At 53.5% G+C, this 7,633-nt stretch overlaps 1 pseudogene; it reads left to right on the plus strand.

The window, feature by feature from the left end:
* The first annotated feature begins 1,273 nt into the window (after window positions 1-1,273).
* On the plus strand, window positions 1,274-2,075 carry LOC107181536 (annotated as a pseudogene).
* Window positions 2,076-7,633: the final 5,558 nt, after the last annotated feature.

The raw sequence follows: 7,633 nt of genomic DNA on the forward strand, positions 1-7,633 counted from the left end.
TTACATATTTTAAATATTTTAATGATTTCAGAGAGGAAAGGAGAGGGAGAGAGAGATAGAAACGTGACTGATAAGAGAGAATCATTGATTGGCTGCCTCCTGCATGCCCCCTACTGGGCATTGAGCTTTTCAACCAGGCATGTGTCCCCACCAGGACTCCAACCATAACCTCCTGGTTTATAGATCAGTTCATAGATCCAATGCTCATCACTGAGCCATGCCAGCCTGGTGAAAGAAGGAGGAAAATATCTCCCAGGATGACAGTCCCTGGCTGGCCTGAGCTCCTGCTGCCCACCCTGGCGCTCACAGTGTCCGGCAACACCGAGGCCAGCCGAGACTCCATTCTCAGGCAGAGGGCTTGGGCGGCTCCTGTTTCAACCAAAAACAAGAACCATGTGAAATTGCAAGAGAAAGCAGAGAAGCTAAAACAGTCACTGTTCCAGGTTGTCCTTTAAAGAGCCTGGGAGAACTACCTGCACCTGAACGGCATTAAATTCATTTTTAAAAAGTAACACACTTAGCCTGGGCTGGTGTGTCTCAGTGGTTGAGTGTTGACCTTCTGGAATATAAAAAAAAACAGAAAACAAAAACAAACAAATAAAAAAATTTAAAAACCTCTCAGCTCATAGACACAGAAAGCAGATTGGTGATTATCAAAGGTGGCGGGGCGGGGTGGGGGGGTGTGTGAAATGAGAGAAGGGGATCAAAAGGTACAAACTGTTGCATACTTTAAACTAATAGATGTCAATTAAACCTAATAAAAAAGCCTTGGGCTCTCTCCCCAATTCAGGACAAGTGCTTGAGGCTCTGAAAGGGAACTAGTCATTCAATCCTTTCACCCCTCGGCAAAACCCCTCTGCCTGGCATGGCAGAGGCTATAAATTCAAGTATAAGTGAAGCAGAAGGTGGAGGTTCGGGGGCTTGGCCAGGAATGGGAGCAGGGCAGGTGAACAGACAGACACAAGGACACATGCCCACTTTGATGCCCAGTGTGGGGCGTGCAGGAGGCAGCCAATCCATGATTCTCTCTCCCTCCCCCTTCCTCTCTGAAATCAATTAAATGAAAAAAGTAACACCTCTAGCCATGGCCTGTGGTTAGAAGTCTGCCTATGCATGTTAGATTCCTGGTCAAGGGCGCATGCTGGAGGCACCCAATCTCTCTCTCTCTCTTTCTCTCCTTTTCCACTCTATAAAATAAATGGAAAAATATCCTCCAGTGAGGATTAACAGATAAAGAGTTACATACCTAGTCTCCGGGTAAAGATGGCAGAGCATGGTTGGGGTAGGTTACAGCTCCTCGCTGATCACATTCAGCCATCTGGTAAACTTGTCCAGACTGCATGTGCTTTAGCTGCTGTAGCTGGAGGAGCCCCCACCCCGCTTCAGTGGGAATTAAAGCTGCAAATGGTGTGGTATTGGCACCTGAGGAGAAACAGAAACCCATTCTGTATGATGAGCAAAGTGTACACAAAGTGGAGCCAGTCACCAAACATACAGGCTTGGCTATGGTGGCCCGCGCCCAGTTAGAGTGCTGGGCACAGAGCTGGGATCTGGCTCAGCAATCTTATCTTGTTTACCAAGAACCCATTCCCACCGCTCAGCTGGTGCAGAGTAGCTTCTGTGGTGCAAGAATACGCCCGTCACGTAACGTTCGCCCATTGGAGAGTTTTACTAATTTGCGGTTGGAATGAGAGGGTGACCATATTTATTTTATTTAGATCCATCAAGAGCCTGCTTTGCCTGGAAAGCCACAGCAGTGGGAAAGAACCAGGTGAATGGGAAACTTTCCTTGAGAAAAGATATAATGAAGATCTAGAACTTGAAGATGCCGTTCATACAGCCCTATTAACCCTGAAGGAAAGCTTTGAAGGGCCAATGACACAAGATAATGGAGAAGCTGGAATCTGCCATGACGCTGGGTTTAGGAGGCTTACTCCAACTGAAGTTAAGGATTACTTGGCTGCCATGAAGTGACTGAAAAATCCAGAATTTCAGATTATCTCTATACTTAAACACGTTTAAAGTATGCTTTGTTTTGCCAACTTTTTGCATACTTATTTCTACATGATTTAATGGATCAATGCTTTAAAAATGACACTTATAAATCATAATAAACTGTTAAGTCCAAAACATAAAAATAAAATAAAAAGTAACATATCTATTGGCAGATAGGAACTAGACTTATCTGGGTGTTCGATTTGTAAGGTATACAAATGCCTAATCACTCTGCTGCATACCTGAAACTGATGTAATACTGTATGCCAACTGTAACCGAAAAATATTTTAATTTAAAAAAAAGAAAAAAGTAGCGTATCTGAGAGAAATGGAAACAGGTCCTCACAAAGGCTTATCCTTGAATGTTCAGAGTAGCTTTGTTTGGAAAAGCTAAACCTCGGGATCTTCTCAAATGTCCATGAATAGGCGAATGAATAAACAAATGGTGGTACGTGCTTTTGATGGAATACTACTCAACGATAAAAAGAACTTTGGCGGGGACTTCCGGTACCGTCCTCGGGGCGGGGCGGACCTGGTGGCTTCCGTTAACGGACCTGCAGGGTTCTGCGCGCGGCTGAGCGTTGGTGGCACGGAGGAGGAGGCGTGGGAGGCAGCGTCCCGGTTGCGCAGGGCGGGCCTGAGGCTGGTTGAGCCCCAAAACCCGGGATTGGGGTCCCCGAGCCTCCTGACTCCTCTCCGCCGACAGAGTCCCCTCAGTCTCACCCCATTGGACCCTCCAGCCTCGGTGCCGGAGGCAGCGCCCCGCTGCGCAGGGTGGGCCTGAGGCTGGTTGAGCCCCAACAGCCGGGACTGGGGTCCCCGAGGCTCCCCAACTCCTCTCCGCCGACTGAGTCCACTTAGCCTGACCCCATTGTACCCTCCAGCCTTGGTGCCAGCGCCGCTCGGGTCCCGCAGCCCAGGGCGCAGCGTCCAGCGCAGATAGGAACTTTGAGGACGCGGCCATTGCCTTCTATCAGGAGTGGGGGCTCCTTGATGAGGCTCAGAGACTTCTCTGATGCTGGATGTTTTTGCGTTTGAAGAATCTGTAGAAGGCTCTGGTTCTACTCCGGTTCTTGATCGGGCTCCTGAAGTGACGTTTCTCTTCCTCCAAAGTCTGCCTCATGCAGGTGAGCACGAAAACCCAGATCAGCAACGTCTCCCACACCGCACGCCTCTGTGACTCCACTGCTGGGAATCTGCTCCCAAAAGATGAAAAGGCCACGTCACAGAGATGCCGTTTCGGTGTGATCACACCCGTCGGAGGGGCCAACACGGCCCATGACATGGGGATGGCCAAGTGCACTTTCCAATCAGGCAGCCACTGCCACGTGTGCCCACTGAGCACTGAACACGCAGCCAGTCGAGCTGAGATGCGCCTGCAGTGCCCCATATGCAGCAGGTTCTGAGGACTGAAACAGTGTGGACTCTCCCATTCATACGCTGCCCTGCAGGGCGGAGGCGGTACCTGTCTCCCTCCTGCCGCAGCCTCTCGTTCTCTTCTGCGGCCAGGACCTTGGCCTCCTGCTCCTGCTGCAGGGTCTCCTGCTTGGTGGTCAGGAGCTTCCTCAGCTCCTGCAGCGCTGCCTCCTGTTGGAGCGGGTCCTGCTGCCTGAGGGGGGAAACCCACCCCAGACTCACCGGAGCCTGCACAGCCTCTGTGAGTGGCTTCTCTCTCTGCGGAGCTGAAGGAGGCGGGGATGGGCAAGGGTCTCCTCCAGCCATAGACCCCCACCTTCCCTCTCCCCCTGTGTCCCCCGGGTCCCTTCCAGTCCCCGTGAAGCAGAGGGTCCAAGGGAAATACGAGGGGCCACAGGGAAGGGGGGACAGGAGCCCTGGGGAGCCCAGCAGTCAACCAGCCAGTGGCCGGCACTCACCTCAGCCTGACCGCCTGGCTCTTCTCCTCCCCCCAGTTCTGTCAATCAACAAGATGGCCAGTGCCCCTGGGAGGCCATACCTGCCCCCGTCTCCCTGCCCTGGCTGAGAATGGCTGTTCTGAGCTGGAGCTAGCGAGGGAACTGGTCACCCAGGAATCACTGACCAGGACATGGCTGTGGCCCTGGACGCTCCCTCTGGCAGGCAGGGCGCCAGGGGGGCACGCGCTCTGGAGGGCCTACCTGTGCAGTCCTGTGCGCCCTCAGGGTGTGTATGATGTTGAACCGTTGCTCAAGGTCTTCCTCCAGCCCTTCATTGAGGGTCTCCAAGTGCTGGCTGCTGGCCTTTTCCTTCTGTAGTTGCAACCCCAACTCTTCCGCCTGCGGAGCCAACGACCCAGCCCATAGTCAGGTCACAAACTGAACTTGGCTTTAAAGCAAACCCCACGCCTGTCACCCCATGGGTCACCTGGCCCCCGGCTCACCCAGCGTTCCGGACACCACCCAGCGTTACCTGCTTCCAGAGTTGCCAGTTCTCCTCGTGCAGCTCTGTGCACTTGACACTGCCCTCCTGCACGGTCAGGGAGGCGCCCCGCAGCTCCTGGACTGTGCCCTGGAGGGTCTGCTTTTTTTTCCAACGCCAGGATTCGGATGGAGGCTGAAGAGCAAAGTGGAGTCAGAGCCCAGATTCCAGAAGCTCTGCTTACCCTCTCTGCCCCCGGCCCCGAGACGGCCCTCCCCCCGAGTCCTAGGTCTGAGGGGCTTGGGCTGGGCAGCTGGGTGCCCTCCCTTTTCCCAGGGTGCAGTTGCTGTGAGCACCTGAGGGTTCCTCAGGCCACTGTGGCCCCTCTGCTGGCTCAGCTGGGTCCGTTAGGGGAGCCCCCAGAGCTTAAGAAGAAAGGTTTCTGTGGAGGTGCCAATGCAAACCTTCAAGACGGTGGAACCGCTTTTTACTAATTCTAACCTGACTATTCAAGGATTTCAGACTCACAGAGACGGCAAAGTGATGCGTGGTCTGTGCCAGCCCTCAGAGTGGGGGGCTCGGCTGGGGTGGGGGGGTGGCAGGCTCGGTCACTGACCAGCATGTCTGCGGGTGGAGAGGCTCTGGACGCGTGGGCCCAGTCCTGCCAGCCCCGGGCAAGGTCCTTCGGGTGGAGAGTTCGTTGTGCGATTTCACGATGGCACGGAAGAAAGAATGAGACAGGAGATGTAAATTGCTTGAATTCCAAACGAGATACAAACATAAGGTAGACACAGAAAAGGGCAGGCTTCCTCCCTTGGTTTGAAGCAGCGGAGCGCAGAAGAGAAAGGAGTGCACAGACCCGAGAAGAACGGGAGTTCCCTGCCCCTTCCTGCCCCAGCAGGGGCGTGACTGTAGGTTCAGGAACGTGTGAGGGGCCAGGAGCTCCCTCACCTGTCCCTCCAGGGCCACATCCTCAGCCCGGGAGCCTCCTCACACTGCATTGCTGCTAGGGCTGCACCCCACCTGCTTCCTATCCCCCCACTCACCCATTCCCGGGGTTGGAAGGACCGGGAGGGGACTCTGGCTTTCATGGCGGCACATCACGCGGGACCTTCTCATCGCCCAGAGAGGACAGTGGCACAGACCCTGGAGCCGGAACAGACTGAAGGCCCCCCGAGCAGCAGGGAGCTCAGCAGGGGAGCAAACGCACCATCACGGCCGCAACTCCAGCTCAGCGCTCACCACACACAGACACGCATGCTCTCAGCACACGAAAACATGCCAAAGGCTGTGTCCTGACAAGGCTACAAAGGAGACTAACCGCCTAAAACTCCACTAAGTCACAACCGGTGCTCATTCAAACGGCACCTGTGCAGCCTTCGCTTTAAAAATAAGTTAGAGCATTGGCCCGCACACCAAAGGGTCTGTTTGATTCCCTATCAAGCGCACATACTTGGATTGCAGGTTTGATCCTAGGCCCCTGTCTGGGCATGTGCAGGAGGCAACCAATCGATGTGTCTCATTCACATCGATGTTTCTCTCTCTCTCTCTCCTTCCTCTCCCCCCACTTCCACTCTCTCTAAAAATCAATGGAAAAAATACCCTTGGGTGAGGATTAACAACAACAACAAAGAACTTTGCTATATGCTAAAATATGATTGAATCTCAAAATAACTGCGAATGAAAGAAGCAACACATACTGTATAATTCTGTCTAGAAAATTCTAGAATTTTGAAAAATTTTAGAATTTTGGAAATGGGAGGGGATGGAAGGAGATGTTAGAAAGGGATACCAGGACACTTTGGGGTTTGATGGATATTTTCATTATCTTGATTGTGGTGATGGTTCATGGATTATACATAGACAAAACTTACCAAATTGCACAATTTGTGCAGTTTATGGTACGTCAATTTGTTCTCACTTAGGGCTGTGAAAAGAGAAGTAACAACCACACCAGAAAATTATTTGAAAAATGGAGAGAAGGAAAAAGAGTGATTATTATTTTCATGGTGGACAGAAAAGTATTTCTGTGTGTCAGGTTCTTTTATAGTATCAACTAGAGGCCCGCTGCACAAAATCTGTGCCCTTGGTACAGGGGAGGGGTCCCTCAGCCCAGCCTGTGCCTTCTCCCAGTCTGGGAGCCCTTGGGGGATGTCTGACTTAGGCGGGAGCGGGCCTACGCCATCAGTCAGGCACCCTTAGCGCTGCTGCTCACGCCACCTCCGCTGCACTCGCCAGCCATGAGCCCGGCTTCTGGCCGAGCGGCGCTCCCCCTGTGGAAGCGCCCTGACCACCAGGGGGCAGCTCCTGCATTGAGGGTCTGTCCCCTGGTGGTCAGTGCACGTCATAGCGACTGGTCATTCCGCTGTTCAGTCCATTTGCATATTAGCCTTTTTAAATACAGGATTATCTCATATCAACTCTTGAAGATTAGTCTTATCTTCCCTTCTTTTGTAGATAAAAACAAATCCAGGATTCAGAGGCTTTAGAAAATTTGCCTGAGGCCACCCAGCCAGGGTACAGTTAGTCATCTGAGTCTAGCCTGGACCCCTTCTCCTCCCTACAGTTGTCTCTCCTTTCAGGAATGCTCTTCGGAACAATTGCAGCCTGCTTTGGTAACATGGTGGGCAAAGGACTTCTGTCCATGACTCGGTGCAGTTACTACTGCATCACCCATGCATTTGCTGTGAGCCTGCGGGGGCGGGGCAGGGCACGGAAGGGGGAGGCCCACGGGGAAGTTTACGAAGGCGTGGTGCTCATAGTGCTCCCAGCCCTCAGCCCACACTGCGTGAATGGCAGGACTTGCGTCCACCCGGGGCCCGTCTTCGCCAGCCCTCCATGCCCCCGGCCCACTTCCAGGAATCCTCCTTTTCTCTTTCAGGGCCCCTGACAACATGACCTCCCACTCCACATACCCCAGCTTTGGCAGGGAGTCTAAAGGGGAGGCCTATGTCCTCCAGGGCCCGCGGGGGCTGAGGGGCTGCAGGCTTGAGGAGCGCTGTGAGGGCTCCCTGCTCTGGTCTCAGGGTTCAGGGCCTCCGTTCTCACCATCTCTGGAGTCAAGGTCTGAGCTCACTGAGGGACGTGGTGGGAGGTAGAGAGGTGGCAGACCTGCCTTGATGAGGTGACAGAGAAGCTAGGACAGACTGAGGAGCCTGGCTGGGGTGGGAGGCCTGAGAGAAGCGAGGACGCCCACAGGAAGTCAGCACGTCAGAGTCGGTTTACAGCAGAGCCTGACGCTCTGGTCCTCCCTACCCAACCCTACGACGTGCAAGCAGGGCCCCAGCCACACGTGTCCCTCTTT

This window comes from Myotis davidii, unplaced genomic scaffold (assembly GCF_000327345.1).
Source record: "Myotis davidii unplaced genomic scaffold, ASM32734v1 scaffold46, whole genome shotgun sequence".
In the NCBI taxonomy this organism is placed as follows: Eukaryota; Metazoa; Chordata; class Mammalia; order Chiroptera; family Vespertilionidae; genus Myotis; species Myotis davidii.